This window comes from Schistocerca piceifrons, chromosome 2 (assembly GCF_021461385.2).
Source record: "Schistocerca piceifrons isolate TAMUIC-IGC-003096 chromosome 2, iqSchPice1.1, whole genome shotgun sequence".
Lineage (NCBI taxonomy): Eukaryota > Metazoa > Arthropoda > Insecta > Orthoptera > Acrididae > Schistocerca > Schistocerca piceifrons.
The window spans coordinates 323373264-323399189 of record NC_060139.1 but is presented as its reverse complement, the minus strand read 5'-3'; the positions used below and the strand labels follow the sequence as shown (position 1 = coordinate 323399189).

General features: G+C 43.7%; 1 pseudogene; it reads right to left on the bottom strand.

The window, feature by feature from the left end:
• Window positions 1-17798: 17798 nt before the first annotated feature.
• On the bottom strand, window positions 17799-17916 carry LOC124778445 (annotated as a pseudogene).
• Between the last annotated feature and the right edge of the window lie 8010 nt (window positions 17917-25926).

The window sequence follows — 25926 nt, the reverse complement described above, 5'->3', positions numbered from 1 at the left end:
ATATTCCCAGTCATAATTGTTGCTAGCCTTATCACTTACAGCGTGTGCAGGGGTTACTAGCGACAGACTTTCCACATCGGGAGCAGGTTTGTCACTGGTTTATTCACCAGGCAACCACTTTCGTGGGATCTGTGTCATCCATCCTATTCACAGATGAGGCCACCTTTACGCTGAGTGGTTTAACCCCCATGGTACTGTGACAGTGAATCGTCAGCATCGGTGCAGTCGGAATGTGTGGGCCGGTATAATTGGCGACCGTATTTTGAAACCAGTCTTCCTTCCACATGGCCTAACAGGCCGGAATTATCGGTGTTTCTTGCGGGTGACTTTGCCGTCCTGCTGGAAGAAGCGCCATGGCGATTCGAAGGGATATGTGGCTGCTACCTGATGGTGCTCCAGCCCACTTCGCATTAACAACTGGATGCATGCCAATAGTGTCTTGACAAAGCGGTCAAATTGCAAGGCCTGCTCGTTCACTAGACCTCTGGTTATGGGGCCATCTCAAAAGTATCGTCTATGAAGAGCCCATTCCAGATGTGGAGACACTGGAGCAGCGTGTTCATGCTGCCTTTGACACTGTTCGTATGTAACCTAGCTGATTTGAACATGTGTGACAGAACGTGCTATGGCACGGACAGTCATGCGTTGAAGCACATGGAAACCATTTTAAACACATAGTGTAATTGTGGCTGCCTGGTACAGCGCGTATTAGACCGCAGTCTCTGTAACAATGTATGATTGAATAAATGGTCTCTAGCTTGTAAACCAAACGTTTCGGAAAATAATTTCATTAGACCTTTTTTGTTCTGTATCGTCTCATCGATCAATCCCTAGAGTTGTTTATACATGATGGAAAATAAAACACAACCCTTGTATACAACGTGTATGTGTGTGTGTGTGTGTGTGTGTGCGATAGTAGTTCCTACCCAACACCTTTTGCACATTACAATAATAGCTGTTCTTTCACAGTATTGAAGGAATACTCCAGGAGCAACTGTTTCAGTTTGTTTTAAAATTTTGCTTTTCTGTCTATCAGACATTTTATATCTCTGCGTATGTGATCAAAAATTTTAGACGCAGTACTGCGCACCGCTTTTTGTGCTAAAGGCAACCTACACGTCGAGTAATGAACGGCATTTTTTCTTCTGTTATTGTAATTACTTATATCATTATTCCTTTAGAAATGTAGTGGATTATTTGCACAACTATAATGAGGAAATAAAAGTATGTGAAGGTGAGACAAACGTCTACAAGGTGATCGCGGGTGAATTCCACATATCATTATTACAGCACGTTTTTGCAATGAAGACTTTCTTTCTCAAAAATGAATTTCCCCAGAACGTTATTCCGTATGACACTGTTGAATGAAAATATGAAAAATATGTCAACTTACTAATTTGTCTCTCCCCAAGATTTGCAATGATTGTAAGTGTTAATGTGGCTGCACTAATTTGTAATAGCTGTTGCACAAAGTGCTTTTCCCAGTTTAAGTTCTCGTCAATACAGACACCTAAGAATTTTGACGTTATTTTGACGTTTCCACCCTATTTATTATTCCTTCACCAGGTGTTACCCTTATCACCGTACCTCTAGGAGTACAGAATTGTATTAAGGATGAGACAGACGCCGAAAACAGAGTTAATGATGCTTTTAACAAAATTTTTCACCATACCTTCTGTTTCTGTATCCACGTTTGGATTGATTAAAATGCTAGTGTCATCTGAAGAAAGACTAGTTATGCTCGTTGTATATTCGACGGAAGATCGCTTACATATATGAGCAACAGTAACGAGCCCAAGATGGAGCCTTGGGAACCCCATACGTGATTTATGTCCAGTCAGAATTACGCCCCCAAACTATAAGGGTTGAATTTGCTAAGTAGAACCTTCTGCATTCTTTTAGTTAGATATGACTTTACCCAATATTATCTATACCATCAATAGTACAAAACGTCAATTTATCCAGGGGAATACTGTGATTCACACAGTCAAATGCCTGAGATAGGTCGCAGAAAATACCAACCGCCGCTATTTTATTATTTAATGCTCGAAAAATTTGGTGAGAGCATATGTAAATGGCGTTCTCGGTAGAGTATCTCTTCTTAAACCCAAACCGCTGCTGTTCTTTGTTCCCATAACGTAATACAGGCATTGAATTTCTGGTATTTTGGTGTTCTGTGGTTGTGTACCGATTATGTGAGGTGTAACACTGACGAGTCCAATTACACCAAAAGAGGACACCGCTTAGGCGTAAGCCGTGTCCCTCAGACTTCATTTCTAATCACCGTTCCGAAGTTCTGCACGTCTTCCGATTCTGAAGTGATTCATATCATTTCTTCGGTTATAAGAATGCGTGATGTCTGTTCTTTCTGACATATTCGTAGAACAGCAGAATAAGCAGCAGTGGGAATGTGGGTCGGCCGAAGGGCGTGCCGAGATAGTCCGCGCAATAGCGATAAACGCTGTCTCCGGATGGTGCTGTGATTAACGCAGCTGTAGCAAGCAGGAGAGCCCGGGTTCGAATCCTAGTCCACCACACATTTTCACTCGTCCCCGCAGACGCCGCTTAATGTCAGACGCGTCAAACGATAAAACTACAAAGAACGAAACGCTTCTAGCTTGAAGGCGGGAAACCAGATGAGGCTGTGGCTGACCCGCTAGATGGCGCTGCCATGGTCAAACGGATATCAACTGCGTTTTTTAAAATAGGAGCCCCCATTTTTTATTACATATTCATGTAGTACGTAAAGCAATATGAATGTTTTAGTTGAACCACATTTTTCGGTTTGCGATACATGGCGCTGTAATAGTCACAAACGTATAAGTACGTGGTATCACGTAACATTCCGCCAGTGCGGAAGGTATTTGCTTCGAGATACACTACCCGTGGTAAAATGGACCGATACCAATTGCTACATCAACATCGATTGCACCCGTACCATATTTCTATGCACCAGGAATTGCATGGCGACGACTTTGAACGTCGTGTACAATTCTGCCACTGGGCACAAGAGAAATTACGGGACGATGAAAGATTTTTTGCACGCGTTCTATTTAGCGACGAAGCGTCATTCACCAGCAGCGGTAACGTATACCGGCATAATACGCACTATTGGGCAACGGAAAATCCACGATGGCTGCGACAAGTGGAACATCAGCGACCTTGGCGGGTCAATGTATGGTGCGGCATTATGGGAGGAAGGATAACTGGCCCCATTTTATCGATGGCAATCTAAATGGTGCAGTGTATGAAGATTTCCTACGTAATGTTCTACCGATGTTACTACAAGATGTTTCACTGCATGACAGCATGGCGATGTACTTCCAACATGATGGATGTCCGGCACATAGCTCCCTTGCGGTTGAAGCGGTATTGAATAGTATATTTCATGACAGGTGGATTGGTCTTCGAAGCACCATACCACGGCCCGCACGTTCACCGGATCTGACGTCCCCGGATTTCTTTCTGTGGGGAAGGTTGACGGATATTTGCTATCGTGATCCACCGACAACGCCTGACAACATGCGCCAGTGCATTGTCAATGCGAACATTACAGAAGGCGAAGTACTCGCTGTTGAGAGGAATGTCGTTACACGTATTGCTAAATGCACTGCGGTTGACGGACATCATTTTGAGCATTTATTGCATTAATGTGGTATTTACAGGTAATCACGCTGTAACTGCATGCGTTCTCAGAAATTATACGTTCACAGAGGTACATGTACCACATTGGAACAACCGAAATAAAATGTTCAAACGTACCTACGTTCTGTATTTTAATTTAAAAAACCTACCTGTTACCAACTGTTCGTCTAAAATAGTGAGCCATATGTTTCTGACTATTACAGCGCCATCGATCACAAAGCGAAAAAAGTGCTCCAACTAAAAAATTCATATTTCTTTACGTACTTCACGAATATGTAATATAAAATGGGGGTTGGTATTTTAAAATAAACGGAGGCGATATCCATTTGACATATGGCAGCGCCATCTAGCAGGTCAACCATACCGCCATTTGGTTTCGCCCTTCAAGCTAGACAAGTTTCGTTCTTTATAGTTTTTTCATTTCACGCTTATTTCGTGAGATATTTGGCTCGGTCACGATCAGTGGACCACCCTGTATACGATACTGCAGTGCCTGAGTTGTTCTGATTACGATGTAAGTTTCCTTTGGACATGAAAGCATGTCCAAAGGAACTTTGAATAGTAATCAGGAAGGCACAAGTACTGGAACATCGTAATTATCTGCCGATACCGGGCAAGCGACTTTCAAGTACCACGTCTGACCTGTACGGGAATATACGTAATGAATGTACGAGTTCAGGTCGTAGGCGCATGGTTGACGACATATGGAGGTTTGGGTCTGGCCGTGAGTCGTGCACGGATAGCCAAATGGTAAGGCGACCGCTCGCGATAAGCGGGAAATTCGGGTTCGAGCCCCAGTGCGGCACAAATTTTCATTGTCATCATTCCATTACACAGCTGATTTAACCGACCACCCCCCCCCCCTTCGACTCAGAAGACATAGTTGCTGAACAGTTCAAAGAAAATTAGTGTCGTCTCACTTCAAATTTGGAGCATATACTGTATTCAAACATTATGAATCACCTCGAAGGGAACGATCTATTGATACGTAATCAGCATGGTTTCAGAAAACATCGTTCTTGTGCAACGCAGCTAGCTCTTTATTCGCACGATGTAATAGCCGCTGTCGACAGGGGATCTCAAGTTGATTCCGTATTTCTAGATTTCCGGAAAGCTTTTGACACCGTTCCTCACAAGCGACTTCTAATCAAGCTGCGGGCCTATGGGGTGTCGTCTCAGTTGTGCGACTGGATTCGTGATTTCCTGTCAGGAAGGTCGCAGTTCGTAGTAATAGACGGCAAATCATCGAGTAAAACTGAAGTGATATTAGGTGTTCCCCAGGAAAGCGTCCTGGGACCTCTGCTGTTCCTGATCTATATAAATGACCTCGGTGACAATCTGAGCAGTTCTCTTAGGTTGTTCGCAGATGATGCTGTAATTTACCGTCTAGTAAGGTCATCCGACGACCAGTATCAGTTTCAAAGCGATTTAGAAAAGATTGCTGTATGGTGTGGCAGGTGGCAGTTGACGCTAAATAACGAAAAGTGTGAGGTGATCCACATGAGTTCCAAAAGAAATCCGTTGGAATTCGATTACTCGATAAATAGTACAATTCTCAAGGCTGTCAATTCAACTAAGTACCTGGGTGTAAAAATTACGAACAGCTTCAGTGGGAAAGACCACATCGATAATATTGTGGGGAAGGCGAGCCAAAGGTTGCGTTTCATTGGCAGGACACTTAGAAGGTGCAACAAGTCCACTAAAGAGACAGCTTACACTACACTCGTTCGTCCTCTGTTAGAGTATTTCTGCGCGGTGTGGGATCCTTATCAGGTGGGACTGACGGAGGACATGGAAAGGATACAAACAAGGGCAGCTCGTTTTGTATTATCACTTAATAGGGGAGAGAGTGTGGCACATATGATACACGAGTTGGGATGGAAGTCATTAAAGCAAAGACGTTTTTTGTCGCGGCGAGATCTATTTAGGAAATTTCAGTCACCAACTTTCTCTTCCGAATGCGAAAATATTTTGTTGAGCCCAACCTACATAGGTAGGAATTATCATCAAAATAAAATAAGAGAAATCAGAGCTCGAACAGAAAGGTTTAGGTGTACGTTTTTCCCTCGCGCTGTTCGGGAGTGGAATGGTAGGGAGATAGTATGATTGTGGTTCGATGAACCCTCTGCCAAGCACTTAAATGTGAGTTGCAGAGTAATCATGTGGATGTAGATGTAGATGTAGAACTCACTCATACAATTATAATTGGTGGTGACTTCAATCTAACTTAAATACGATGGAAAAATTATACGTTTAAAGCCGGTGGCAGCCATAAAACGTCATGCGAAATTATACTGAATGCTTTCTCGGAAATTATTTTGAACAAATAGTTCTTGAGCCCACTGGAGGCGTAAATGACAGGGAAAGCATACTTGACCTCTTAGCAACAAATAATCCTCGACAAGTAGGGAGTATCATGACGAATACAGGAATTTGGGACCACAAGGCAGTTGCTACTAGGCTGAATACCATAAAACCCACAGGCGTCAAAAAGAAACGAAAAGTACATCTATTTAAAAAAGGTGATAAAAATGCACTTAACGCGTTTTCAAGAGACACTCTCCACTCCTTCCGAAATGATAATGCAAGCGTAGAAAACATGTAGAATGATTTGAAAGAAATAGTATCGATGTCAGTTGATATATACCACATAAATTAATACGTGATGGTACTGATCCCCAGTGGTACACAAAATGGATTAGATCTCTGTTGCAGAAGCATCGAAAAAAAGCATGCCAAATTTAGAAGAACGCAAAATCCCCAAGACTGACAATGTTTTGCAGAAATTCGAGAGATAGCGGGTACTTCAATGCGAGATGCCTTTAACAATTTCCACAACGAAACTCTGTCTCGGATTCTGTCAGAAAACCCAAAGAGATTCTGGTGATACACAGAGTACGCCAGTGGCAAGACGCAATCAATACCTCCACTGCCCGATAGCAACGGTGAAGTCACTGAGTTATTAAACACGGTTTTCCGAAATACCTTCACCAAAGAGGACATAGTAAATATTTCTGAATTCCAATCAAGAACAAGTGCCAAGATGAGAAACTTGGAAGTAGATATCCTCGGTGTAGGAAAGCAGCTTAAATCACTTAATAAAGGCAAGGACTCCGGTCCAGATTGTATGCCCGTCAGGTTCCTTTCAGAGTATGCTGATACAATAGCTCCATATTTAGCAATTATGTACAACCGCTCGCTCATAAAAAGATCCGTAACTAACGACTGGAAAATTGCTCAAGTCACACCAATATCCAAAAAGGGAAATAGGAATAATCCGCTGAATGACAGCCAATGTAATTAACGTCGATGTCGATTTGCAGTAGGGTCTTAGACATATACTGTTTTCGAACATAATGAAGTACCTTGAAGAAAACGATTTATTGACACATAGTGATCACGGATTCAAAAAATATCGTTCTTGCGAAACACAACTGTCTCTTTATGCTCATGAAGTAATGACTGCCATCGACAGGGGATGTTAAATTGATTCCGTATTTTTAGATTTTCAGAAGGCTTTCGACACCGTTCCTCACAAGCATCTTCTAACCAAACTGCATGCCAATGAAACCCCGCCTCAGCTGTGCGACTAGAGTCGTGATTTCCTGTCAGAAAGGTCACAGTTCGTAGTAATAGACGGTAAATCATCGAGTAAAACAAAAGTAATATCCGGCGTTCCCCAAGGAAGTGTTATAGGCCCTCTATTGTTCCTGATCTATATTAACGACATACGAGACGATCTGAGTTGTCGTCTTAGACTGTTTGCAGATGATGCTGTCATTTACCGTGTTCTAAAGTCATCAAATGACCAAAACGAATTTCAAAATGATTTAGATAAGATATCCGTATGGTGCGAAAAGTGGCAATTGGCCCCAAATAAAGTAAAGTGTGAAGTTATTCACATGATTACTTCAAGAAATCCGCTAAATTTCGATTACGCAAGAATCCACACAAGACTGTAAATTCAACTAACTACTTAAAGATTACAATTACAAATAACTTGAATTGGAACGATCACATAGATAATATTGTGGGTAGAGCAAATCAAAGACTGCGATTCATAGGCAGAACGCTTAGAAGGTGCAACAGGTCTACTGAAGAGACTGCTGACACCACACTTGTCCGCCCTATTCTGGAGTGTTGCTGTGCAGTGTGGAATCCGCATCAGGTGGGATTGATGGATGACATCGAAAAAGTTCATAGAAGGAAAGCTCGATGTGTATTATCGCGAAATAGGGGTGATAGTGCCACAGACATGATACGTGAATTGGAGGGGCAATCATTAAAACAATGGCGTTTTTCTTTGCGACGGGATCTTCTCATGAAATTTCAACTACCAGTTTTCTCCTCCGATTGCGAAAACATTCTGTTCGCACCCACCTACGTAGGGAAAAATGGTCGTAACGAAAAAATAAGGAGAAGTCAGGGCTCGCACAGAAAAATTTAAGTGCTCGTTTTTCCCGCGCGCCGTTGGTGAGTGGAACGGTAGAGAGACAGCTTGAAGATGGTTCAGTGAGCCCTCTGCTAGGCACTTCATTATGAATAACAGAGTAATCACGTAGATGTAGATGTAGATGTAGTCCTTATTCGCAGTTGCGAATTCATTTGATGTGTAATATCAGTGAACTGTCCCAGCAGCATGTCTCAGATCACGCGCTGTTGTTTTTGTTGTGGTCTTCAGTCCTGAGACTGGTTTGATGCAGCTCTCCATGCTACTCTATCCTGTGCAAGCCTCTTCATCTCCCAGTACGTACTGCAGCCTATGATTTTTACCCTCCACGCTGCCCTCCAATACTAAATTGGAGATCCCTTGATGCCTCAGAACATGGCCTACCAACCGATCCCTTCTTCGAGTCAAGTTGTGCCACAAACTCCTCTTCTCCCCAATCCTATTCAGTACCTCCACGTTAGTTATGTGATCTACCCATCTAATCTTCAGCATTCCTCTGTAGCACCACATTTCGAAAGCTTCTATTCTCTTCTTGTCCAAACTATTTATCGTCCATGTTTCACTTCCATACATGGCTACACTCCATACAAATACTTTCAGAAATGACTTCCTGACACATAAAATCTATACTCGATGTTAACAAATTTCTCTGCTTCAGAAACGCTTTCCTTTCCATTGCCAGGCTACATTTTATGTCCTCTCTACTTCGACCATCATCAGTTATTTTACTCCCCAAATAGCAAAACTCATTTACTACTTTAAGTGTCTCATTTCCTAATCTAATTCCCTCAGCGTCATCCTACATAATTCGACTACATTCCATTATCCTTGTTTTGCTTTTGATGATGTTCGTCTTATATCCCACTTTCAAGGCACTGTCATTTCCGTTCAACTGCTCTTCCAAGTCCTTTGCTGTCTCTGACAGAATTACAATGTCATCGGCGAACCTCAAAGTTTTTATTTCTTCTCCATGGATTTTAATACCTACTCCGAATTTTTCTTTTGTTTCTTTTACTGCTTGCTCAATATACAGATTGAATAACATCGGAGAGAGGCTACAACCCTGTCTTACTCCCTTCCCAACCACTGCTTCCCTTTCATGTCCCTCGACTCTTATAACTGCCATCTGGTTTCTGTACATATTGTAAATAGCCTTTCGCTCCCTGTATTTTACCCCTACCACCTTTAGAATTTGAAAGAGAGTATTCCAGTCAACATTGTCAAAAGCTTTCTCTAAGTCTACAACTGCTAGAAACGTAGGTTTGCCTTTCCTTAATCTTTCTTCTAAGATAAGTCGTAAGGTCAATACTACCTCACGTGTTCCAGTATTTCTACGGAATCCAAACTGATCCTCCCCGAGGTCGACTTCTACCAGTTTTTCCATTCGTCTGTAAAGAATTCGCGTTAATATTTTGCAGGTGTGACTTATTAAACTGATAGTTCGGTAATTTTCATATCTGTCAGCGCCTGCTTTCTTTGGGATTGGAATTATTCTATTCTTCTTGAAGTCTGGGGGTATTTCGCCTGTCTCATACATTTTGCTCACCAGATGGTAGAGTTTTGTCAGGACTGGCTCTCCCAAGGCTGTCAGTAGTTCTAATGGAATGTTGTCCACTCCCAGGGCCTTTTTTCCACTTATGTCTTTTAGTGCTCTATCAAACTCTTCACGCAGTATCATATCTCCCATTTCATCTTAATCTATATCCTCTTCCATTTCCATAACATTGCCCTCAAGTACATCGCCCTAGTAGAGACCTTCTATATATTCCTTCCACCTTTCTGCTTTCCCTTCTTTGCTTAGAACTGGGTTTCCATCTGAGCTCTTGTTATTCATACAAGTGGTTCTCTTTTCTCCAAATGTCTCTTTAATTTTCCTGTAGGCAGTATCTGTCTTACCCCTGACCATGTTTTACATTCTAGAATGAGATTTTCACTCTGCAGCGGAGTGTGCGCTGATATGAAACTTCCTGGCAGATTAAAACTGTGTGCCGGACCGAGACTCGAATTCGGGACCTTTGCCTTTCGCGGGCAAGTGCTCTACCATCTTATTCTGTAAACATCCCCCAGGCTGTGGGTAAGCCATGTCTCCGCAATATCCTTCCTTTCAGGTGTGCTAGTCTTGCAAGGTACGCAGGAGAGCTTCTGTAAAGTTTGGAAAGTAGGAGACGAGGTTCTGGCGGAAGTAAAGCTGTGAGGACGGGGCGTGAGTCGTGCTTGGGTAGCTCAGATGGTAGAGCACTTGCCCGCGAAAGACAAAGGTCCCGAGGTCGAGTCTCGGTCCGGCACACAGTTTTAATCTGCCAGGAAGTTTCATGTTTTACATTGTTTTCAGTTCCCTGAAACCGGCAGCGGAAGGAGCGGCAGTGGCGTGGCGAAGCGCGGGCAATGAGCACGCGGTCCACCGCGGTGACGGCAGGTGGCGGCAGGTGATGTAGCACCGTGGCTGCGGCGGCACGCGCTGGCGCGGTGTGACCTACTGGCGTGTAACACGTGTAAACAAGGGCCGCGCAGTGGGGGCCAGAAGGGGCCCGGCCATGCCACGCTCGCGTGCCGCCAATAACCACAAATCCCTGAGCCGGGCCGCGGGGGGCATCGCGTGACGCGCCGCGCTGCCCGCCGGCGTGCTTTACGGCGGCGCCCAGACATCTGGAGGAGCGCAGGCCGGGGGTGCGTGGCGTGGGCGTCAGCACAGGCTGGCGCGCCTGCGACTCCACGGCCACACTCCGGCACGGACGCGACGACCACCGGCTCCCCTTGTGAGGAGGCGCCGGACGTAAGGCGCAGCGAATAATCTGACAAGTGCGAGATTTATCGCACAGTCAGCTTAATAGTTCGTGCATTCAAGCTGCAGATGAGAAAAATATACAGAAGAATGGAAAAGAAAACCAAGGATCTGTTAGATGACGAACAGTTATGCCTTGGGAAATGTAAAGGCACCGGAGGACCAGTTCTCAGTCTGCGGATGCAAGACTGAAGAAAAGTCAAGAGACGTTCATTGGATTTGTCGATCTAGAAAAAGCATTAGACATTGTAAAATGGTTCAAGAGGTTCGAAATTCTGACAAAAACAGGAGTAAGCCGTAAGGAAAGACGGGTAATATACAACATTTACAAGAATCGAGAGGAACAATATGACTGCAAGACCAAGAACGATGTGCACGGATTGAAAAAAACGTGTGGCAGGAATGTAGTCTTTCATCCCTACTGTTCAATCTATAAATTGAAGTAGCACTGGCGGAAATTAAAAAGGTTGAACATTGGGATTAAAATTAAGGGTGTAATGATATCAATGATAAGATTCATTGATGGCTTTGCTATTCTCAGTGAAAGTCGAGAAAAATTACAGGATCTGTTGAATAAAATGAACAGATGAGTGCAGAATATGGACTGAAAGGATCTCGAAGAAAGACAAAAGTAATGAGTAGTAGCCGAAACGTGAACAGCCAGAAACTTAATATTAGAAATGTTGATCGCTGTGTAGATGAAGTAAAGGAATTCTGCTACGTAGGCAGCAGAAAACTCATGACGAACGGAGAGAGAAGGACATGAAACGCAGACTATGTAAGTAGGCTGTTAGGTTTTTATGTTGGTAACGCCACATAGCGCTCTGTATGAAAATCACTGACTGTGCTGTGTGCAATCTGTGGCTGGTTTGCATTGTTGGGCCGGCCGGAGAGGCCGAGCGGTTCTAGGCGCTACAGTCTGGAACCACGTGACCGCTACGTTCGCAGGTTCGAATCCTGCCTCGGGCATGGATGTGTGTGGTGTCTTTAGGTTAGTTACCTTTAAGTAGTTCTAAGTTCTAGGGGACTGATGACCACAGCAATTAAGTCCCATAGGGCTCAGAGCCATTTGAACCATTTTTTGCACTGTTGGAATATTGCTATTGTAATGTTGGGCAGTTGGATGTGAACAGCGCGTACCGTTGTGCAGTTGGAGGTGAGCCACCACCAGTGGTGGATGTGGAGAGAGAGATGCCAGAGTCTTGAGCGGACGATGTGGACGTGTGTCCGTCAGAAAAAGGAAATTTGTTTAACTGGATGTCACAAAATTAATAACTTTTCGACATTATTAAGTCGAGAAAATACATTGTTTGTTCTCTATCAAAAACTTTCATTTGCTAACTATGCCTATAAGTAGTTAGTGCCTTCTGTAGTTAGGATCTTTTATTTAGCTGGCAGTATTGGCGCTCGCTGTATTGTAGTAGTTCGAGTAACAAAGATTTTTGTGAGGTGAGTGATTCATGAAAGGTACAGGTTATTGTTAGTCAGGGCCATTCTTTTGTAGGGATTATTGAAAGATTGCGTTGCCCTAAAAATATTGTCTGTCAGTTTAGTGATGATCAGAAAAAGTAAAGAGAGAAATGTCTGACTACGTTCAGTTTTACTCAGCTGTCTCTTTATCAAATAACGTAGAAGTTTACCAGCACAGTAATTCATAATTTTTCTAATGGGACGTTACAACTAGCACTGGCAAAAAATGCATTCCTGGCCAAGAGAAGTCTATTAGTATCAAACATAGACCTAAATTTGAGGGGGAAATTTCTGAGAGTGTACCTGTGGAGCACAGCGTTGTATAGCAGTGAGGCATGGACTGTAAGAAAACGGGAATAGAAGAGAATCGAAGCATTTGAGGTGTGCTGCTATCAAAGGACATCCGTTAAGGCATGTGGATATAACCTCTATGGTACTACAGCGACCTGTAGTGGATAAAACCTGAAGAGAATGTTGCACTATGTTTGTGGATATTGACAGCAGACGACGTGGAATAGGAGAATAATCATTACCAGATTAATAATATACACGAAGTGCACAAAAATACGGAAACACTTTAGACACAACACATTACCATTCCTGACACTCTGTTGGAAAAACCTTGCATTCGAAACAGCCTCCAGTCATCTCCGAATGAATAAATTCGGGTCTTCCATACCATCCTTCCTTCAAATCAGTGACACGTTTTGGTAACGATGATGGAGGAGAATAGCGATCGGATACCCGTCTCTCCAAAGTTGGTCACAAAGGCTGAATTTGGTGACTGTGATGGTAACTGGAAATGCGACAGTTCATCCTCACTTTCACAGAAAACAGCTCTGGATGGTGCGAGCTGTATGAACCAGGGCCTGTCTCGTCCTGTGACACAGCGTCACCATCGGATAATAAACATTGTACCATGGGATGGACTTGATAAGCTAAAATGGTCACAAAATCCTTGGTAGTCATGCGAGCTTGCAAAGTACTCTTGGGGCCCACGGAACACCACGTTATGGCTGCCGAAATAATCACTCAGTCCCCATATCCTACCTCGTCCCATCTTACACTCTTGGGATGTCAACTCGACCAGACTTTGGAAATAATCTGAAACAAGGCTCATCCAACCAGATGACTTTCTTCCATTGCTCCACAGTCCAGATTTTATGTCTTCGGCACGACACAGTATTCAGCCTTGCAGCAACTGCCTTGTGGTCCCAATTCCTGTATTCGTCATGATGGGCATTTACATCACTGATGCATTTCTCCCTGCTCCTTTCGAGTTGCTTTAGTGCTGAGAGGGTTCGCAAGTGGAAAATTTAATTGCACAGCTGTTGTCCTCTTACTTTTTTTTTCGTTTATGGTATTTCAGTTCCCCATTGGGGCGGGCTGGCAGCAGCATATGCGGTCCTCTTCAGCCGAAAGACATAGAACAAACAATAGAAGACATTTAAAAATAACAAAGGAGAAAACATGGTGAACATAGATATAAAGTAGGGGGAACATCATAGAAGACAATAGACAAAAAAGGGGCGACTATAGAATGGAGATAAAAATCGTAAAAAAGTAGCATACACAAAAAACCACACACTGGGACAGTTAAAAGAACACAAGACACAGTATGACTGAAGCATAAAAGTGTCGACGGATGGCATAGCACGTAACAAACAATGACAGTAACACTAAGTACAAGGCCAGCACACAATTAAAATCACACCTCTCGACACACAGGAGAAACAGCACTAAACACAACACTGACGTGGCACACTGACAATGGTCAAAACGTGGGATCTGCCAGGTGCAAGGAGATGAGGGAGAAGGGAAGAAGGGAGGGTGGGAGGGTAAGAGAGGGGGGAGATGGGGGGGCGCGCTGAAGAGGGCCAGGTAGGGAGGGACGTGGGAGGGAAAGAGGCAAGGATGGGGTGCAGGGTCTCAGGGGGGTGGGGAAGGAGGAAACTCTGCTCTGGGAGAAGGAGGGAAGAGGAAAAAGGGGCCCTGGGGAGGGGGGAACAAGGCCAGGTTATAGTTGGAAGGAAGGGGATATATCATGACGAAGTTCATCATCCGGGAGGGGGAGGCGCTGGAAATTGCCCTGATGAAGGAGACGGAGGGTGTGGAGGCGGAGAGAGGGAGGGATACAGCAATAGAGGTGTGGCAATGGGCAGGGGGTGGAGATGAAGGAGGAAACCAGGGGGTGGAGGGGATCAAGCCTGTGGACAATGTAAAGGATGCGGAGATGTTGGAGGAACAGGAGGAGGTGGGGGAAGGGGATCATACAGGAGCTGTGTGGGGGAAGGAAAGTGGATACGGAAGGCAAGGTGGAGCGCATGGCGTTTGAGGATTTGGAGGGCCTTGTAAAAGCGAGTAGGTGTGGAGATCCAGGCAACACTGGCATAACAGAGGATAGGACAGATGAGGGATTTGTAGGTGTGGAAGATGGTGGAAGGATGCAATCCCCATGTCCAGCCAGACAGGAGTTTCAGGAGGCAGAGGCAGGAATGGGCTTTCTGCTGGTCCAGGTGAGGTGATGGTCGAGGATGAGGCCACGGTATCTCAGGGCGGGGGTGAGCTGGATGGGACGACCATAAAGGGTGAGGTAAATATCGTGGAGACTGAAGGAATGGGGTGCTGCGGCGTATGATGATTGCCTGTGTTTTGGAGGGGTTGAGAAGAAGGAACCACTGGTTACACCAAGTGGTGAACTGGTTAAGGTGGGTTTGGAGGGTGTGTTAGGACCATTGAAGGGTAAGATATTGAGCCAGGATGGCCGTGTCATCAACATACTGGAGAAGGTGGACAGGTGGGGGTGGCTTGGGCATATCAGCCATATACAAGAGATGGGAGAGGAAAGAGCCCTGGGGGACACCAGCAGTGGGATAAAAGCTACGGGAGTTGCTTTTGTGGAGGGTGACATAGGAAGGATGGTGCGAGGTGAAGGAAGCGACCAGACGGACAAAACTGATAGGCAGGGCGTAGGTTTGGAGTTTAAAGAGGAGACCGGGATGCCATGCATGGTCATAGGCATTTTGGAGGTCGAGGGAAACAAAAATGGCGGAGCGACGGGAGTTGAGCTGGAGGGAGAGAAGGTGAATGAGGTTAAGGAGTTGGTCTTCAGCAGAGAAGGAGGGTCGGAAGCCACACTGGGTAAGGGGGAGGAGGTGGTGTTGATTAAGGTGCTGATGGATACGGCGGGAGAGGATGGATTCGAAGACCTTACTGAAGATGGAGGTGAGGCAGATGGGACGATAGGAAGAGGCGGCCGAAGGGGGTTTGTTGGGTTTGAGGAATAAGAGGACGCGGGAAGTCTTTCGCAGGTCAGGCTAGAGCAGGCCGGTAGAGCAAGGCTTAACAACTGGCCGGTTTTGAGCGCGAGTACTCGCGTCTGCTCAGGCACGTGCTCGTGAGCAGGTGCAAGGTCGTGGAGTAGGGAAGGAGGGGAGGGAGGGGAAATGCGCGCGCACATTTGAATGTGATCTCGCGTTCTTAGCAGATTTAACTAGCCATCTGAATGCTTTGAATATTTTACTACAAGGTAAAGATTTGCTAATTACTCATTTCATAGATCGAATACGAGCTTTTAAAATGAAATTGACACTTTGGGTGAGTCAGCTGGAAACAGGAAACCTAGATCATTTTCCTAAATTATCATCCATGCAAGATGTTCACAAAGACTGTGAACGTTATTCCCACAGTTTAGTTGATCAGCGCTTTCAAGATCTGACAGCACTAGACAATGATTTTGATCTGTTCTCTCCTTATTCAGCGAATATTTAAAAGATTCGTCCTGAGCTGCAGCAAGAAATTATTGACCTGCAGTGTGACAGAGAATACAGAGACAAATTTCAGAACAAGAGAAACATTTTGGAATTCTACAGACACTTCCCTCAGGATAAATTTCCTCGTTTGCACAAACTGGCGGCTACAATGATATCAATGTTCGGTTCCACGTATGTTTGTGAACAACTGTTCTCTGCAATGAAATGTACAAGACGCGCCTGAGAAACGCATTGTCTGATCGAAATTTAAACTGCACGCTGCGCCTAAAATGCACAAGAACAATTACTCCGAACATAGACGCAATTGTAAAGGGCAAAAAGTACAAGATAACCGAGAATCCCACACTTCAGTGACACCTTTTATTGTGTAACAGTTTACAAATTAATGCGAATGTAGAGGCATACACTAAGCTAATAAAATTATGTGGCATGTGTACATTCTCCTGTATTTGTTTCATTTGTTGCAGTAATAATTCGTGAGTGATATCCCGGCAGGTGGCCGCGGATTTACATTGACTGGTGGCAGCTGTTGTGTGCCCCACGTGACTCTCCCCACTCTCCGCTCTAGTCTGGTAGTGGGGGGTAGCGTGCTCGCGCTGCTCCGTGCTCGCGCCTTGCTGCTCACAGCTTACTACGCGAGCACGTATGTTGTGAAGCCCTGCGATAGAGGGTGACGTTATAGAGATGGGCGAGTACAGGAAGGAATAGGGGCTTTCTCTAAGGTGGTGGTAGGTGATGCGGTCATGACCACGGGCAATGTTGCATTTGGACTGGAGGATAAGTTTAATGTCTTGTGCTGTGATTGGAGTGTTGATGTCGGAGGGGGGCAACTGCCCCAAGTGCTGGATCCTCTTACTTTCTCTACAATCCTCTTCAATGTCCTTCTGTCACAACCGCAAGACACACACTTTGGTCCACTCTGTAACTTAATAGATTATTTGTTCCTGGTTTTCCTGTAAGCGGTGAAAATCTTCGAATCTCGTGAAACACCAAACACAGGACGACCCACAAGTCCGTTAATATTTGAAAACGCACTAATTCACACAATAATGTAGGTAGAAAGGTAAAACTTGACACAATGAAAGCAAAAACGAGTACAAGAGACGGCCAACAGATGGCTATGGACTGCAACGCGTGAGTAACGACTCATGAGAATCGTGTGTGAAGTGAGAAATGATGAGAGTGACAGTCAGATGCGCCAGCAATCACGTCATGTCGACTTGGAAATGTGAAAATACGTTCTCTTAATTTGGCCAGGAAGGAAAACGAGGATAGGAATTTGGCACAGTTCATTCATTGGTATAACATACAATTTTATTTTGCATAGACTGATTTACATTAATCATAATTAAAATTTAATTAAGCAGCAATTAATTTGAATACTAAACAATAATCAGTGAGGGCAGATATCTCAATTATAGTAACCGGAGAGTGACAAAATAAATGAAAACTTAATGCTTCGTGGAATAATGAAAACCACTCCGTCTTCAGGCTACAAGTGGCCCATCGGGACCATCCGACCGCCGTATCATCCTCAGCTGAAGATGTGGGTAGGTGGGGCGTGTGTTCAGCACACCGCTCTCCCGGTCGTGACGATGGTTTTCTCTGACCGGAGCCACTACAATTCGGTTGAATAGCTCCTCAATTGGCATCACAAGGCTGAGTGCACCCCGGAAAATGGCAACAGCTCATGGCGGCCCGGATGGACACCCATCCAAGTGCCGGCCACGCCCGACAGCGCTTAACTTCGGTGATCGGACGGGAATCAGTGTATCCACTGCGGCAAAGCCGTTGCCACATGTTAAAAGACTAATGATAAAAACTTCAAGTCAGATTTAAAAAACTACATAAGAGGCCACTGCCAAAAAATTCATATGCTTGAATTCGAATTGACCAAAGAAGGAGAACAAAACATTTGAAACTTCATGAAACAGGCGTGGTAGCAAGCCCCACAGGGTTCCAAAACAGTATTCAAATAATTAAAATTTACATTAAATAATAATAATCATTGTCATCTCGACTACGAGTAAAATGTTCAAATAGCTTCAAGTAGCAATAAGGTTACAAAGAAAGGCGATTCTTTTAATTAACAGACATAATGAGTCAGACTTGATCTAAGATTTCTGGTCACGCGGGGTACCCTTGTCACGGCGCCTTGTAATGTGCCGTACGGCTCCACCCCGTCGGAGGTTCGAGTCCTCCCTCGGGCATGGGTGTGTGTGTTGTCCTTAGCGTAAGTTAGTTTAAGTTAGGTTAAGTACTGCGTAAGCTTAGGGACCGATGACCTCAGCAGCTTGGTCCCATAATACCTTACCACGAATTTCCATTTCAAATTTCAGCTTAACTTTAAACAACACCATCAAAGGCCACACTGCAGATGACGGACAGTGCGAGCTTTCGCATCCCAAGGTTTGTGCACAGAATCGCATAAACAGGCGGCTGTGGAAGTCGACTGGGCCCACGGTAAGTGGGCCTAACAAGGGTCGGTAAACGGCACCTAAGCCAGAGCACAAGCAGTCCTAACATAATTCCCTGCAGCGCAAATAAATTCTAATAAGTGCAAGCTCAAGTCACAGACAAGATCATAATATATAATGATTGCGCTCCCAATAGTTAGTGCGATTTCTTACTGAGCGTTACTCGAAATTTAACAGTCTTCTAAGAAGTTAGAAGAAAATCTAAGACACCACTTACAGTTGGCTTAATGAAATTTCAAAATTAAATAGTTATAGCAAATCCTCCCGGAACAAATGATTAAACCAATGCCGAGCCAACTGCATTAAATTCTACGGTTCCTGGACACGAGCATAGTCCAAGCTAAGCTCAGAGCGGACAATGTATCCTAAACCAAACTAACATTTCCATAAAAACGACTTAAATGAAATAAACACAGTATATACGTGTCCTGAAGCGGAATAAGCAGTACATTAGCCTCATTGAATAAGACACAGTGGAGCCAAGTGCAGAAAGACGGTTAATGTTCCACCAAAGCCAACTATAAATTGAGATGGTATTCATCCAAAATGTTCAAATTAAAAAGAAACCTGATAGCATTCGAGCAGCACGAAAGTCTACTTTCACACAAGGAATAGGCAATCTGTGACAATACCAAACATCGACCAATACCATGCGCCAGAACTAATATCAACCAATAGTTATTTGCCTGAAGGATGTTGAGGATTAACAACAGCCAGGTACGAGCACTTAAACACACATAAATACCACACCGCCAACGAACTTCACAACAAACTTCCTTGTAGAGGCGGACACTAACATTAACCCAAATTAGAGCCGCCACGGACACTTCAAATGCACAGATCAAACTTTTAGTAAGATGCAGTATACAGAGATCTAATTAAAATATTTAACAGACCTTTTTAACAGATAAATTCTTGCTTACACAATTCAGCCTACAAATTCCATGGAGGCGCGGACATCTGTACAATAAACAGAACTGGAGCATCCAGAAGTTCCGATAAACACACTCTGGCAGCTTGGCGAGTTCTCAGTAATCCACTCGTGAGGTTTCTCCGAATACAGACCAACATGACTCCTGAAAATCTTTCCCATTTTACGCCAACACAGAGAAACGTGGGTGGAGACAAAATGCTTCCTTTCCGCTCGGTTGCTCCACTGACACTCCCATCATCATACTGTCATACTGCCCTTGCGGGCACAGAAAATCGGTCGTCCAGGCCACGCCAGAGGGAGCTGCGCTCGGTGGACAGCATCTTACAAGGGAACCTCCCCATCGTACCCCCCTCAGATTTAGTTATAAGTTGGCACAGTGGATAGGCCATGAAAAACTGAACACACATCAATTGAGAAAACAGGAAGAAGTTGTGTGGAACTGTGAAAAAATAAGCAAAATATACAAACTGAGTAGTTCATGGGAAGATAAGCAACATCAAGGACACTAGGACCGCAGGAGCGCTGTGGTCTCGTGGTAACGTGAGCAGCTGCGGAACGAAAAGTCCTTGGTTCAAATCTTCCATCGGAGGAAAACTTTAATTTTTTATTTTCAGTTTATGTGACAAACTCTTATGTTTTCATCACTTTTTTGGGAGTGATTATCACATCTACCAGAAAACCTAAATCGGGCAAGGTAGAAGAATCTTTTTACCCATTTGCCAAGTGTACAAGTTAGGTGGGTCGACAACATATTGCTGTCATGTGACGCACATGCCGTCACCAGTGTCGTATAGAATATATCAGATGTGTTTTCCTGTGGAGGAATCGGTTGACCTATGACCTTGCGATCAAATGTTTTCGGTTCCGATTGGAGAGGCACGTCCTTTCGTCTACTAATCGCACTGTTTTGCGATGCGGTCGCAAAACACAGACACTAAACTTCTTACAGTGAACAGAGACGTCAATGAACGAACGGAAAGATAATAACTATGCAAAAATAAAGAAAGTAAAATTTTCACTAGTGGGAAGCCTTGAACCAAGAACCTCTTTTTCGGCAGCTGCTCACGCTACCACGAGACCACGGCGCTCCTGAGCTCACGTTCTTCTTGATATTGCGTATACGGCACATGGATTACTCAGTTTGTATATTTTGCTTATTTTTTCACAGTTCCACACAACTTCTTCCTGTTTTCTCAATTGATCTGTGTTCAGTTTATCAAGGCCTATCCACTGTGCCAACTTATAACTAAATCTGAGGGGGATGCGATGGGGAGGTTCCCTTGTTAGAGCCAAAGGTAAGAGCATATCGGTATCGATACAGTACAAGTCGCCACAGCTCAGACTTTACCAGAAGAGTGCTTTACTATCTGAATGGAGATACCGCTACTGCAGCTTTATGATCCTATCGAACTGTACTCGAATGGATAAGGGTTTTGTGACAAATATTGTTGTGAGCAAAGTGATAACGAATCACAACTGCTGGAGGAGGACTTTTATGCAGTATGACGCGCCACTCTATATTGCAATGCGTGTGGAAGATCTCTTCCGTGAGGGTCGCTTGCTAAGCCTCTTCTTCCGTCATGCTTGGTCTCCCTGGACCCCAGACCCCAATCCGTTAAATTATTGGCTGTGGGTTTACAAGATCGTCCAAACTCATTAGGTATGCTAAAAGATAATATGCGACGGCAAATTCTCACTGTACCTTCTGATATGCTGCACGGTGCTGTTCATAATATTGTCCATAGACGGAAGGTATTGTCGATGAACCACAACCGACATGCTGAGCGTTTGTTATAAAGAACATCGTCGGTGCTAAAATCAATGTTATGCTAATTATTGCTTCAGTGTCATTCGAAGCGCAATCCATTGGTCACTTTTTTTGGTTTCAATGAAACCCCGTCGCATTTCAAGCACCAGTGTTAATTTTGACCGCTCTATCTTCATTATTTCAATGGCCTTGCCGCAGCGGATACACCGGTTCCCGTCAGATCACCGAAGTTAAGCGCTGTCAGGTGTGGCCGGCACTTGGATGGGTGACCATCCGGGCCCCCATGCTCTGTTTCCGTTTTACAGGGTGCACTCAGCCTCGCGATGCCAATTGAGGAGCTACTCGACCGAACAGTAGTGGCTCTGGTCAAAGAAAACTATCGTAACGACCGGGAGAGCGGTGTGCTGACCACACGCCCATACAATCCGCATCCTCATCCGAGGATGACACAGCGGTCGGAAGGTCCCGATGGGCCACTTGTAGCCTGAAGACGGAGTGGTTTTCATTATTCCATGAAGTATTAGGTTTTCATTTATTTTGTCGTTCTCCGGTTACCATGATTACAAGGGTCCCTATCATATGAGCGCCATGAACAGACTTTTGGGTCACCCTCCACTTCGGTTACCATGGTTTCAGGAGTCCTTGTCATAAGAGCGCCAACAATTTTTCTACTTTCGTGTTCGCTGAACTCCGACATAACGCACTTATACAGGACTCTTTTCTGACCATGACTGGCACTTGTAATCTATTGAGGACACTGCACATGTGCTGTTCGTAGTCGAATACAACAATGCCACCTGCAAGTTTGGCTAGCGCCTGCGTTAATGTGCAAAGGTGTATTTCTCGTGATGTTTCAATATTTTTGTCCATCTCCTGCATCTTCACTGTGAAAAAAAAAAAAAAAAACAGAATAAAAGACGCCTGTTCGAAACGTTACTGCTTCGCAAATCTGCGAAATCAAAATATGCGACTGGATAACATTCAGCATCACGCTGCTCCGCCCCGTATAATTCAAAATGCTTGTTTAAACCTTGATATGCTAACCACAAAGTGGTCCTTAGATTACCACTCAAGACAGTCCCACTGTTCAACATCGTACCTCATGAGGTCGTACATTTGTAAGATGGGTTCCTGCAACGAAATTCTGTAAATTTCAGCTGGTCCTAAGCATGATCAATCCAGTTCATGTCACTAGATTCCTCAGGCCATTCCATTCGGTTACTTCCTCTCTCTTGATCTGAGAATCGGATGTGGAAATTAGTGAATTACAGTAACCCACGGTTATCAAAATCGGTGGTCGCTTACACATTAAAACATGTTTTAATTTAAGAGGAATTATAAATTTTATGTCTTGAAGTCACACTTCTGAACCTCTCCATCGAACAGAGCTCTACATATTCAACAACTTCATGTACATCGAGCCTCTAGAATCTACGTTAGAATATCTGTCCTGCCATTGTTAGCATGAAATTTTACACTCAGTTTGACAAAGCACTGAAAGACGTAAGTCGAAAGTGTGATCCTGGAGTAATTAGATTCCCTCAGAGTTGCTAAGATCTCTGGGAGAACGACTCCGCGTGTTCCGACAGATATACGAGACAAGTCAAATATCTTCAGACCTCAAGACGAATGCAATAATTCCAGTTTCAAGAAAGGTATGTGCTGATGCGACTATTACCGAATTATCTGTTTACTTAGCTATGGTTACAAAATAGTAGCACGTTTTGTTTACAAAAGAATGGAAAAACTGGTGGAAGACCGCCTCGGGGAAGATCATTTTGGTTTCCGAAGAAATGTAGAAGCACAAGAGCGATAATGTCCATTCGTTTCATGATATGTGGTAGACTGAAGCAAGCTAAATCTACATATATGGTTTTTGTAGGTTCACAGAAAGCTTTTGATAGTTTTGAATGGAACACACTCTTAGAAACTCGGATAATAGCGGGGTTAAAATGCAGGGACCAATCGTTATTTACAACTTGCACAGAACCCACACTGCAGTCGAAGGGCATGAAAGGGAAACAGTGCTTGACAAGGGTGTGACACAGGGTTGTAGCCTGTCCCCGATGTTATTCAATCAGCACTCTGAGAAAGCTATGAATAAAACCAAGGAGAAATTAGGAAAAGGAATTAAAATTTCGGAAAAATATTTTGATGTTCGTCGATGATTATAATTTTGTCGGAGAGAGCAAAGGATTTGGAAGAGCATTTGCACAGTATGAATAGTTTCTTGACAAGAGATTATAAGAGAAACATCAACGAAGGTAAAATAAGGGTAATAGAAACTTTCTTTCTTTCGCTTGCGCCATAGTCCCTCAGCGATGGCAGGGTCGGCGTCGTTACAACGGATTTGGCAATGTTGGTTTTAGGGATGAGCGCCACCCCGTACCCCCCAGGATGGGATCAGTGTACCCCAACTGTCTGCGTCGAGTGTAAATTGTGAAATAGTGCGGACGTGTGTCAAATGTCTGCGACGCGTGTAACTGAGGCGGAACGTGGCGACCAGCCCGGTATTCACCTAGCGGGATGTGGAAAACCGCCTAAAAACCACATCCAGACTGGCTGGCACACCGGCCCTCGTCGTTAATCCGCCGGGCGGATTCGATCCGGGGCCGGCGCGCCTACCCGAGTCCAGGAAGCAGCGCGTTAGCGCTCTCGGCTACCCTGGCGGGTCAAAACCAAGATAATAGAATCTACTCGAATTAACCAGGTGATGCTGATGGAATCGGATTACGAAATAAAACACTAAAAGTAATACCTAAGGTTTGTTAATTGTGCAAGGAAGTAAGTGACGATGGCAGAGACAAAGAGATTACGAACAGACTAGCAATAGCAAGAAAACTGTTTCTGCAGAAGAGGAATACATCGAATATAAATTTGTGCATAATTCTTTTCTGAAGATATTCGTCTGAAGTTTAGCCTTGTGAGCAAGTGGAACATGGACAATAATAAGTTCAGACACAAATAAAATAGAACTTTTTGAAGGCTGGTGGTACAGGGGAACAGTAAAGATTAGGTGAACACTGAGAAGATACTGAATAGAATTCGGAAGTAAGGAAATTATGGCACAAGTTGACAACAGCAGGGATCGGTTGATAAGATACATCTATAGGCATCAAGAAATCGTGAATTTCGTAATGAAGATAAGTAATGGGGGCAGGAAGAAACGCAACGGGAGAGCAAAGCTTGAATATGGTAAACGGGTTTTATTGGATTTTTGTTAATTTATTTAACATGATCCATTATACTGCAGTATTACGTGCGTGAAGTTTAATTTAAAATGTTATTATAGAGCTTTTAGAAGTTAACCTTCCAACAGTCATCTAGTTTTTCAGGATACGTACTAAGTTGCTGTTGACAGCAAACTATTCTCATAAAACTGAGAATTTTATAGAATTACAAAATTGGTTATAGTCTATTGTGAATTTATAAACTAACTCTGATTTACTGATGGATCGTCGTCCTACCTATTCAGTTATTTACTTTCTGAGAGTGTCCCTCTGGATTTAAATGGATGGTAGTTGTAATTATGCATAAGTGAAATGGCATGCACATGACAGACAGGTGTGGAGAGCTACACAATACCAATCAAAATGCGGAAGACGCCACCGCCACAACAACCACCACCACAAAAAAGTACACTAAATATTTATATATCTGAGCTAAAAGTCTTAAACAAAGTGAATAAACACGGTTGGATAGAAAGAGTTATTCGTTAGTGAACTGCGGCAGCGCCTCCTACCACCTACCTTAAAAATTTAATTAAGTGGGAGAAAAGTCAGAACAGCGCTATTCATAACAGCTCTGAAAGAAAGCATTGTTTTACTACTGTATTGCTATCAGGTACAATTATTTATTTCCCTTTACGCAATCTAATACTATTTGCAGCGCTACTAAGGTTAAGCTGTGATGACGTAAGAGATCGATAGCGGAAGCTGAGTTTTATCATTCCTAGTCCGTCATGCCCGTGAGCTCATCTGACGTTGGAGCAAATACTGATAACTACCGAAATGCGCTGGAGATACGGTACTGGATTTCTTGGGAAACCATCACACGTGGTATATCTTCATTGCCAGTTCGTGTAGTCTCTGCAAACTGTAGCTTACAGTCTAAATATAGCTTTCGTTAATCGAAATAATGTTACTGTTATGTGAAACATATTCGAAGCTTATAAGAGCATCATATCTACTTTACACTTGGGTGGTTACATTCGGTCTGAGCCGAGAAGAAACACGAAAAATCTTTGAGATTAAATAATGTCCAAAGTCGAACTGATTCATTAGCGAATCGTGGTTTCAGAGTACATAGAACGTCCGTCACATCGGTGAGAGAGGAAACTATATTGAAATTTTAGATAACAAATGTTTAACTATAAAATGTAATTCTCTCTCACGCTGTAATTAAGCACCGAGAACTTTTGTAATTAACCGACATGTATAAAAATTCAATGGCGGTGAAATTTAAATTATAAGAGCTCCAGTTTTTACTCACACTGTCAAATATGACTTCGTCAAGATAAAACAAGCTGCTTCTGTACAATAAATATAAGTACTAATTATCTCAATCATATAGCCACAGTGGCGGCCGAATAGATCACGACCAAGCCGGCTCATTTTAATCACAAAAA